This window comes from Narcine bancroftii, chromosome 1 (assembly GCF_036971445.1).
Source record: "Narcine bancroftii isolate sNarBan1 chromosome 1, sNarBan1.hap1, whole genome shotgun sequence".
Classification (NCBI taxonomy): Eukaryota; Metazoa; Chordata; class Chondrichthyes; order Torpediniformes; family Narcinidae; genus Narcine; species Narcine bancroftii.
This window is the reverse complement of record NC_091469.1, coordinates 437,908,112-437,920,399: the sequence shown is the minus strand read 5'-3', so window position 1 is coordinate 437,920,399 and position 12,288 is coordinate 437,908,112.

The window sequence follows — 12,288 nt, the reverse complement described above, 5'->3', positions numbered from 1 at the left end:
CCTCTGGCAGCTCTATCCATATACCCACCACCCTCTGTGGAAAAAGGTCCTCCTCAGGTCTCTGAAATCTTTTCCCTCTCATCTCAAATCTATGCTCTCTAATTTTAGATTCCCCAGCAATGGAAAAACATCATTGCGAGACTGTCAGGGGCAGTGCCCAGGAAGCAATGCCTTGTTTTCCCACTCACCCACATGATCTTATTCACTCAACACTCACTCAATAATGCCTGAGGCTCATGCTTAATTTTATTTTCCTCCTACCTTCACTACCCTTTGACTCATCTACTTAACATTTCTTCCTTGAGCTCTCATTCTACCATAGAAGCAAAAATCAATTTGATAATGATCCTCAGTGCAATTTGGAATTGCAGCGCTGTGTATCTGGGAGCATTTGAAGTTCCCTTTCCATTGCAGCATAGCATGTTGGAATTTGCAGATGGGAGGAAGTGCAGTAAATGAAGGTTCCACCCAGTTTAGGTCAGGTCTTCACTTGCCTCTCACTTCCCCTCAGTGGAAGAGCATTCAGTTTCCATGGTGGGGGTGGGGGGGGGGGGGGTGTGGGGAAACCACTCAACTGCCAAGAAGATGACCTTCCCCAGATTTCAATATTTAAACCTGCTAACTATGTTCCATTGTGACTCTTTCTATCGTTCTCCAGTTAAATAATATATCTGCTGCTCTTCCAAAGAAGTTATAAGTGAACAAACAGGAGTTCTCAAAAGTATTCCTTCATACCTCCCACACTGCCCCATAAAGAGATGGTTTATTTTCAAGGAAGGCTCTTGAATTGGTAAATCAGAGATCATTTTGAAGGTGGTCTGATTATGCAGGCATGGATTCATTGGGACTGTTTTGCATTGAATCATATTGTTTATTCTCCCAAGTACTGTGAATCAGTGAAAAGTTTTGTTTCCATGCTATATAGGCATGTTAACTCATTGTTAAATATAGAAAGAAGTGGCACAATAAATAATGAAAATAAGTTATTTTTTTTAATCGTGCACAGAAATACATTTTATATATGCACCAAAATTCTTAAAGGCTGCAGCTAAACAAGTACTTTCTTTAAAAGAACAACTGCAATAGTTAATACAATATAAGGGCATTAACTTACCCCAGTACAGAAAGAGATAATAAATATAATGGAGATATTGATAGATGAATACTGCAAATATTCACAGTTAATCATTGCAAGAGAAAAAGAGGCATTTCAATAGTAAAGACATGTCTTTTAGTGACCCTGGAGTAGTGTATGGTTAGGGTAGGAAGGGGATGTTCAAGAGCCTGAGAGCCATTGGATAAAAACTATTCTTGACCTAGAGATGCAGAAGTTATCAGCGAGAAGAGGTTGTGACTAAGGTAATGGGGGCCTTTTTATGATATTGGCTGCATTCTTGAGGCAGTATTTCACAGAGTTGCATTCAATGATAGGTAGTCAGTGACTGTGATGGCCTTGCCTACATTTGCTATCTTCTGCAGTCTTCTACATTCCTGCAGTCTTACCGAACCAAGCCATAATCCAACTAGTCAGTGTATTTCCTGCAGTATACCTGTAGAAGTTTGTTAGGGTATTGGATGACATGCCAAATCTCCTCAGAAAGTTGCCTCAATGTGCCAACTCCAGGAGAGGTCCTGTAGCCCTCTTCACTGTTGTCCCATCAATGCAAGAAGGTGTGTTTTCCCTCAGCCTCCCCCTCCTAAAATCCACAATAAGCACTTTTGTCATGTTGGCATTGAGAACAAGAACATTCTTCTTTCACCACCCAACTAGATTCTTGATCTCCATTCGATATTCTGACTCATCATTTCCTATTACTCAGCCAAAAACAGTGGTGTCCTCAGCGAATTTGTAGATTGTGTTGGAGCCAAACTTGACTACACAGTCATGAGTTCATGAGAAACAGAGCAGGGAACTAAACATGTAGCCTGCAGGTGTCCATGTTGACGGTCAGTGAAGAGGAGGTGATGATAATAGAATAAAAGTGCCATAAGTCAGGGAAAAGGAGAGCACAATTAATACAATATAAGGGCATTACCTTTTACAAATGAGAGGTCCATTTAGGAGTATGATAAATTGTCCTTAAATATGGAGTTAGGTATTTTAAAGCTTGTGTATCTTCTGCTTGATGTAAAGGGGGAGAGGAAAGTACATACAAGGTGGAATTGGTTCTTAAATTTGTTGGCTGTTTTTGTGAGACAGATGGAAAGTAAAAACGTGTCATGATTACCTAAGCTGTGTTCACAACTCTCCATAGTTTCTTGAGGCATTGGGAATACTGTGATTCATCCAAACTGGATATTTCAGATACAGTACTTTCTCGGTACTCAGAGACATGCTACATTTCGTATTTGTAGCACTGACGTGATTGAATGAGTTGTGCAGATTAATGATGATGTGTATTCCTAAGAACATAAAAGCTCTCCTCTATTTCCATCTTTGATACATGTGTTCTGCTCTCCATTTCCTGACATCAAGACCAGCTCCTTAGTTTTGTTGACATTATTAAGAGCCCTCTCTTCATTGGTCAGACTGGGCGTAAATTGGGAGATCGCTTCCTTGAGCACCTTCACTCTGTCTGTGTCAGTGACAGGGATCTCCCAGTAGTCAACCATTTCAATTCTGCTCCCCATTCCCATGTTTACATGTCTGTCCATAGCCTCATTCACTGTCAATCTAAGACTACCTGTAAATTGGAGGAGCAACACCTAATTTTCTGTCTCGGCACTCTCCAGCCGGAAGGCATAATCATTGACCTCTCCAGTTTCTGCTAGTCCTACTCCCTGTTCTTCCTCTCTCTTCTCCATCCCGTCTTTTTTCCTTCAGCTCTTCATCCCCTTCCTTCTCCAATGGAAGCAGGCTGAGCTTCTATTGAAGACACACTGAATTATGATGGACTTGGAACCTCTGCGGTCTAGATGAGGGGCTCTCTGACTGCTGCATGTTTCACCAGCAGGGACATTGGAGCAGGGTGGGAGGATGGTAGAATCATCTCAAACTTCATTGACAAATTCAGAGGAGGTTCACAAAGGTGATTCAAGGAATGAAAGGATTACCATACGAGGAGCGTTTGACAGCTCATGGCTTGTACTCATTGGAATTTAGGAGAATAAGGTGAGATCTCATTGAAATATTTTGAATGTTGAAAGATGTAGCAGAGTAAATGTAGAATGGTTGTTTCCCATGGTGGGACAATATAGGGCAAGAGAGCACAACTTCAGGTGTCCATTTAGAACAGAGATGAAGAAGAGTTTCTTCAGCAGAGTTTGGTAAATCTATGGCATTTGTTGTCAAAGGCCATTATGGAAGCAAAGTCATTGAGGCAGAGATTGACAGGATCTTGATTAGCCAGGACATCAAAGTTTATGGGGACAAGGCTGGAAAATGGAGCTTACTCTAACCCTACCCTATTTATTTATTTTGATAGTGTAGCGGACGCACAGTGCGGTATTGCGAACCGCCACCGTCAGTTCACAGACTTACCTGACACAGTGTGGGTTAGCAGTGCTGGGCACCGAAGTACAGTGAGTGGATCAGATGAAGCCCCTGCCTAAAGGTCCGGGGCGCTAATGGCTCATAGCTTTAAACTGCTGGTCATGTGGACCAGCAGCTGTTCACTAACGAGCTGATTAACAGGCAGGGAATAAAAGGTCTGTGTATGTCTGCAATAAACCAGTCTTGAGTTGACCACCTTTGTGTGTTTGTCTTTATTTAGTAGCATCCACTGTAGTAGCTGCTACAAATTGGTGACCCTGAAGTTAAGATTCAATGAATTTGAATCATTATGGAAAAGGAGGAAATTTTAACATCAGCAATAACTGCCGCCACCATGGCAGTTAATGCAGTTGGACTTCATCAGCTGCGAATTTGGTTTCTTCAAGTTGAAACCCAGTTTCGTCTTTGGGGTATAATGGCAGAAGACACAAAATTTTGGCATGTTGTGAGTACATTGGATGTGGCCTCTGTATCGTGAGTAAGTAAATTTATTGCTCATCCTCTGGCAGAAGACCAGTGCACCAGGTTCTGCCAGTTTCTTCTTGACACATTGAAACTTACTAGGCATGAGTGTGGCATGTGTCTTTTGAACATGGAAGGCCTAGGTGACAAGAATCCATCAGACCTGATGAATGAGATGCTGACATTGTCAGATGGTCATTCCCATTGTCTGCTTTTCGAAACGTTATTTCTGTCAAAACTTCCAGCTCACGTTGCCATACCCATTGGTAACATGGATTTCCACCGTTCCCATAACATGGCTCGAGAGGCTGACAGGCTCTATCGTATCCTACACAAGAGTCTGCCCGAATGCATCCAGTTTTTGCAGCAGAAGCATCTCCTGCATCCTACCAGCCTCCTGTATCTCAGTCCAATCCAAGAAAGAGGAACGTGCTGATGTCCATCGAGAGTGGTGTTTTTACCATCGCTGCTGGGGATAAAATGCCCATAAGTGCATCCAGTCATGTACCTGCTACAAGAAGTCTGGAAAGGAGAGAGCCGGCTGCCAGTAGTGGCCTCAGCAGCTGGTGTACATACAGGCCTATTGTATCTTCAGGACGATGCGGGTAAGCGCAAATTCCTTGTAGACACAGGTGCTGAACTTAGATTGCTCCCGCTGACCTATTTTGAAAGGATGCATAAAAACACGCCGTTTGACCTTATGAGCAGTGAATGGAACTGCCATTCCAAGTTTCGGCACTAGACTAGTCGCAATCGGAATAGGTGGAACCACGTTCAATTGGAAATGTGTCCTCGCTTCTGTCGCTCAACCCATTTTGGGTGTGGATTTTTTACATTCCCACAACTTTTTGGTAGACATAAAACGCAGAAAATTAGTTCATGCTACCACCTTTCAGACATATCCACTGGCATGCATCAAGGGGAGAGTTTCACAGCTCGGAGTACATATGTTACACAAGGACGCATATACTGCTCTACTCAATGAATTTCCCCATATTCTCACTCCTAACTTCAGTGCTTCAAGAACAGCTCATGGTGTGTCTCATTACATAGACACATCAGGCCCACCGGTCCATGCCAGGGCTCGTCATATGGCGCCTGATAAATTGCGGCAAGCAAAGGCAGAATTTAAAGCCATGGAAGAAGTGGATATCATCTGATGCTCAAACAGCCCTTGGGTCTCATCTTTGCATATGGTACCCAAGAAGACAGGAGGATGGAGACCCTGAGGTGACTACCGTAGCTTAATGATGTCACTATACCTTACAGATACCCAATTCCACACATACAGGGTTTCACCACCCATCTGCATCACTGCCCCAAATTTACAAAGATTGATTTGGTTAAGGGATATCATCAGATACCGATTCATGAGAATGACATTCCCAAGACAGCAATTATTACACCGTTTGATCTTTTTGAATTCCTCAGAATGCCATTTGGTGTAAAGAATGCCGTGCAAACTTTTCAGCGGCTTATGGGTGGTCTAGGCAGAGATTTAGACTTTGCGTATATTTACTTGGACGACTTCCTTGTAGCAAGACAAAATGAGCAAGATCACCACCTGCATTTGCGCCGCTTTTTCCAATGGCTGCAAGACTTTGGTCTGACAATTAACCTTGACAAGTGTCAATTTTGCAAGTCAACCATAGAATTCTTAGGGCATAAAATTACAGCAGACGGCATATCTCCATTATCAGGCAAGGTAGACTATATTCCTACATTCTCCAGACCTGTCACCGTCAAAGGGCTATGGAAGTTTTTGGGAATGATAAAATTTTATCGCAGGTTTATTCCCGGGATTGCTGACATCCTGTGAACTCTGTTTGACATCATCTCTGCTCCAAACATAAACATTACCTGGAGCACCGAGGCAGAGGCTGCATTTATGTCCACCAAAGAGGCATTAGCCAAAGCAGCAATGCTTGCGCATCCAAATCCTGAAGCTGCTTTGATGCTTAGCACAGATGCCTCGGGAACAGCTGTGGGTGCAGTTCTGGAACAATACGTCAATGGCCATTATCAACCCCTTGCCTTCTTTAGTCGTCATCTAAGACCAGCGGAAATGAAGTACAGCGCCTTTGATCGAGAACTATTAGCACTTTATCTGGCTATAAGGCACTTTGTTATCTTGGATGGTCAACATTCCACCTTATTCACAGACCATAAACTGCTCATTTTTGCCTTTAGCAAAGTCACAGATCCTTGGTCAGCAGGACAACAACGAAATTTGTCCTACATTTCGGAGTCTACTACGGATATACACCATATTTTGGGAAAGGACAATCTGGTCACAGATGTGCTCTCTAGATCTAGTGTGTGCCATATTCAAGGTGGAGTCAACATTGCTGAACTGGCTGCGGCACAATCCGCAAATCCAGATATACAGGCATACAGTACAGCTATTACTGGACTCTACATTCAACAGGTGACACCACAACAAGGTAATCCAGAACTCCTTTGTGATATAGCATTGGGCTATCGTCCACCATTGGTCCCATTATCTTGGAGTTGGCGACTTTTTGATGACATTCACCCATCAAGACTTCAATCAAAATAGTGTCAAACAACTACATGTGGCATGAGTTTAAAAAAAGATGTTGCACAATGGGCACGAACGTGTATATCCTGCCAATCCGTGAAAATTCAACACCACACCAAGGCACCCCTGCAGCCTTTCCCGACAATACACAGATGATTTGAGCACGTGCACATGGATCTGGTAGGACCATCACAGGACATGAGGTATATCTCACGGTAGTAGACTGCTTCACACGCTGGCCAGAAGCCATTCCATTACCAGTCAGTGATACTGAGGCATGTGCTAGAGCATTCATCTTAAATTGGATTGCTAGATTTGGAGTGCCTGCAAACACAACTTCGGACCATGGACCACAGTTCACTTTGGCATTATTATAACCACATAACAATTACAGCATGGAAACAGGCCAATTTGACCCTTCTAGTCCGCACTGATCCAAGTACCCTCCTCTAATCTCACTTACCAGCACTCTGCCCATATCCCTCCATCCCCCTCCCATCCATATACTTATCCAACTCCTTCTTAAATGACAAAATTGACCCTGCCTCCACTGGCTTTCCCGGAAGCCCATTCCACACAGTAACCACTCTCTGAGTAAAGAAGTTTACCCCTCATGTTACTTCTAAACCTTTGCTTGTCAACTCTGAACCCATGACCTCTTTTATCCATCTCTCCTACTCTCAATGGGAAAAGCCTTTCCACATCAACTCTTTCTATCCCTCTCATTATCTTAAACACCTCTATCAAATCCCCTCTCAGCCTCCTACGTTCCAAGGAATAAAGATCTAATTTGCTCATTCTCTCCTTGTATTCCAGATGTTGAAATCCAGGCAACATTTTTGTAAACCTTCTCTGCACTCTCTCTATCTTGTTAATATCCTTCCTATAAATCCGTGACCAGAACTGCACACAGTGCTCTAAATTTGGCCTCACCAATGCCTTGTATAGTTTCATCATTACTTCCCAACTCCTATATTTTATGCACTGATTTATATAGGCAAGCATACTAAAGGCCTTCTTCACCACCCTATCCACATGTGCTCCTACCTTCAGGGAACAATGCATCATTATTCCTAGATCTTTCTGCTCCACTGCATTCTTCAATGCCCTCCTATTTACCACATATGTCTTGCTTTGATTATTCTTTCCAAAATGAAGCACCTCACACTTATCAGCATAAACTCCATCTGCCATCTTTCTACACACTCCTCTAAGTTATGGGTTTCCTTGGCTCGTTTTTGTGGTACACAGTTGCGCCACACTACTGTGTACCATCCACAGTCCAATGGCCTGGTGGAATGTTTCTAACGACAACTTAAATCTTCACTGGAGGCCCGACTCACCGGCCCCAACTGGGTCGATGAACTACCTTGGGTTCTACTAAGAGTACGAACAGCTCCAAAAGAAGATCTGTCTGCATCGTCTGCAGAATTGATGTATGGTACGGCCCTTATGTTTCCAGGAGATATTCACTTCACAAGCAATTCAGACATGGAAGTGTTGCAACAACTCTGCAAGGGTATTGCTAACAGCAAACCATCCAACCTAGGCAACAAGTGCCCCAATCACTATTAATCACTGAATTTGTATTCGTACGAAGACAGGTTCCAGGGGCACTGTTACTAAAACCATATGAAGGGCCATTTTGTGTGATTAAGAGAGATAGAGTGGGATATACATTAGACATTGGAGGGCATCCACAGCTATTCAATGTGGACGGACTTAAACCCATCCATACGGACCCTATTTCACCAGTTCAGTGCCCTCAACCCAGGCAACGTGGACGTCCCCCAAGTCCAGCGTATCTGGCATCTTAACTTATGGTGATGATTCTGGGGGGTGGGGGTGATGTAGCGGGCAGACAGTGCGGTATTGCAAACTGCCACCATCAGTTCACAGACTTACCTGACACATCGCGGGCTAGCAGTGCTGGGCGCCAAAGTATAGCGAGTGGATCAGATGAAGCCCCTGCCTAAAGGCCCGGGGCGCTAATGGCTCATAGCTTTAAACTGCTGGGTTCACTAACGAGCTGATTAACAGGCAGGGAATAAAAGGTCTGCGTATGTCTGCAATAAACCAGTCTTGAGTTGACTACCTTTGTGTGTGTGTTTGCCTTTATTTAGTAGCATCTACTGTAGTAGCCACTACAATAGATAAAATACTTGTCCTGCATTTTTATTATTTGTCTGTATGTGTGTTTCATTGTACTTGTACAATTAGATGACAGTAAACGAGTGAAAAAATGGATCAGCTTCTGATTAAATGGCAGGGTAGATTCGATTGGCAGAATAGCTTCCTATTTCAGCTCCTATGTCTTATGGTCTCATGGACGGCGGAACTAGTACTGGAACTTAACACTGCAACTGCTTAGTGTGAATTTAGACGATATGAGTAGGTGGCTCTTGGAAGTTTCTACTGACTCTGATTCTTGGGTTGAATACAGCAGCAGTCTGATTTTTCCAATGGTTTCCACTGAGTTGCCATGTAGTTGCCAGAGCCCACAGCAGAAGCACCCCATCAAGTCTTTGCTGTTTGCAGTTTTGTGAGATTTGTGATAAGGTTGAAGTGGCCACTGCTGTGAGGATATCTGTTATTTTTGAGTGGAAGGAAAGAGAATGGAATCTATCCATCTTCAATTTTATTAGTTTCTGTTCCGTTCAATCTTCACCCACAGTGTTATGAACACGATATTTATTTTGATAATGGTGTAGTGGATATTTGTTGAATTTATGTTGATATATATTGAATATAAGGTGTGGTGCAGAAGGGGTTGGGGAAGAGGTATGTTGGAAAAGGTGGTTAAATGTGGTGTAGTAATTGCATAAGAGTGAAAGGAATGAGTAGGATGTTATGAATAATAGAGCTGCAGGCACGGCAACCATGAGTTCAGTAATTGAAGTGGGAAATGAGGTTACATGACTTGATAATGATGCTGAGAGCATTTTCCCTGAGAGTATTGCTGCTAGGTCCTGGAATCTAAGCAACTCATGTTACTTTCCCCTGCACTTCTTCCCACAGGCGACAGAAATGTTAGTGTTGTGAGAACAGAAACCAAAAGGCATTTAAGAGCAGGTCATTTTAGCACTAGTGAAATCCAGCTTGGCAAAGATTTGAGGATGTCTATGGCAGATATTTTAAAGAATATTTTAAGGCTCTGGAGCTAAGTTCAGTTCCAAATAAACCCCTTGATGACACCACCTCGATCAAATAACTCGAAATGATGAGAGAGAATACAGCGGGGAGATTAAAAGTCTTCCCTGGTGGTGCAAAAACAACAATCTTGCTCTCAGTCTTACCAAGACCATTTTTGGAAGGAAGGGCCGAGGGACCACACATCTGTCCATATTGATGGGATGGAGGTGGAGAGGGTCAGAACCTTCCTGGGAGTCCAAATCTCAGATGACCTTACCTGGAGCCAGAACTCTGAGGCAACCATGAAGAAGGCACACCAACACCTCCACTTTCCAAGAAGACTGTGGAGATTTGGTATGTTGTCAGATACTCGGTCAAACTTTCAACAGATGCACTGTGGAGAGTACACTGTCTAGCTGAATCACAGGCTGGTTTGGAAGCAGGAAATGGGATCATCAAAAAAAAACCCATTGGGAGAAAGAGCAAACTGTTTGCAGGTAGTGGTGGATTCGAACTCTGGTCACTGGCCATGTAATACTGTTGTTCTATTACAGATTTTTTTTATAAATTAGTGCAAGGAATAATGAGAGAGAGAGAGAGAGAGAGTAAATTACGACTGTTCAAATTCTGTTAACACCAACATTTCAAGGACTGCAGGCCAGCTCAAGGTGTTGAAGCGTGGCTCTAACTAGAGCTAGCCAAGCACAATATGATTTTCCAACTAATTAACAATAGCTGGATGCTGAGATCTCTGAGGTGAGGAATTAGCTTGTATCTGTGTTGTTGGATTGGTGATTCAAATTTAATCATGCATTTAATAATCCCTGTGCCTCTTTTCAGGACCAATCAGGGTTGTTTACCAACCTCTTCCCCAATCCTACTTTAAAACACACTTACCTTCTGAAGATTTTTTTTCCCTCTTTCCCTTTTTTCCCTCTTTACACCATCACAGATGGCTTCCAGAGATGGGCAAAAGCCAATGTTACAGAAAAATAAAGTGGGGTGACTATAATCAATGATAACTTTCTCCATTTTAATTTATTTCAACCAAAAACTGAGAGAAAGAATAAGGAAAATATTTCCCATATTGTCAGCACACAGTATTTGCACTGGAAAATTGCCAATTATTACAGATCGCATAATTGCATGCCAGAAGAGGTCTCATTGCTAATATAAGGCAAAGGGTAACACACTGCCATTTTGAAGTTATTATTTTTCTGCCAGATGAAGATGCTTGAATTTGGATGTCGCCATTGATGGCTGCAGAAAGTCCACATGGTCATGTGAAATTGCCAGTTTGGGAAAGTACAGCAGCTTTATCAAATCTGCCCAAAAATGCAAAAACTCAGAAATAATTTTGAAGCTGGTTCTAAATGAATGTTTTAACTCATTACAGAGCTGAATCATTGATTAGGTCCTTGACAACATAAAATGCATGCTTTTTTAATTTTTATTTTTATTTTTCACGCTGTCAACCATATCAACCAAAATATGTACAAACATATCTCATTAAATTGACACAGTGGTCTTTTCTCCCGGTTTTTTTTCTCCACCCCCTTCCAGTACCCATAAACATTCAACATATACAATACAATAAAACCATAAAACAATATTTTCACACAAAGGAAAATAAACAAGAAAAATGCATTATCTATTTATTACACACTGAATCTAGTCGTTTTGTCTTAACATTTTCATTCTCCATTTTGGGGGATATAGGTCGTAGGCAAGCTCTCTCTGATATGTTCCATGTATGGTTCCCAAATTTTTTTAAATTTATTTTTTAAATTGTTTGTTATTTTTCCATTGGAATACATTTATTCATTTCCATGTACCATTGCTGTATACTCAGGCTCTCTTCCATTTTCCAAGTTGACATTATACATTTTTTTTCTATCACTAAGGCTATCATAATGAATTATTTTTGCACTTTATCCAATTTGAGGCCTAATTCTCTTCTACTTATGTTACTTAAAAGAAATATCTCTGGTTTTTTTGGTATGTTATTTTTTGTAATTTTATTTAGTATCTGATTTAATTCTTCCCAAAACGTATTTACTTTTATACATGCCCAAGTTGTATGTAATGTTGTTCCCATTTCCTCTTACAGCGAACATCTATCCAATAACGTTGAATCCTATTTTTTTAATTTTTGAGGAGTAATATATACCCCGTGTAACCAATTATACTGTATCATGCGTAACCTTGTGTTTATTGTATTCTTCATAGTTCCAGAACATAACTTTTCCCATACTTCATTTTTTATCTTTATGTTTAGATCCTTTTCCCACTTCTGCTTAGGTTTATAGTTTATTTCATTTTCCTTATCTTGCAGCTTAATGTACATGTTGGTTATAAATCTTCTGATTATCATTGTGTCTGTAATCATGTATTCAAAGCTACTTCCTTCAGGTAATCTCAATCTGTTTCCAAATTTATCCCTTAAATAAGCTTTTAATTGATGATATGCAAACATTGTACCATGAGTTATTCCATATTTGTACTTCAACTGTTCAAATGTTAATAAATTATTTTCCAAAAAACAGTTTTCTTTTTTTTGATTCCTTTTCTTTCCCATTCTCTAAAGGAAAGGTTGTCTATTGTAAAAGGGATTAGCGGATTTTGCGTCAATAATAATTTTGGTATTTGATCATTTGTT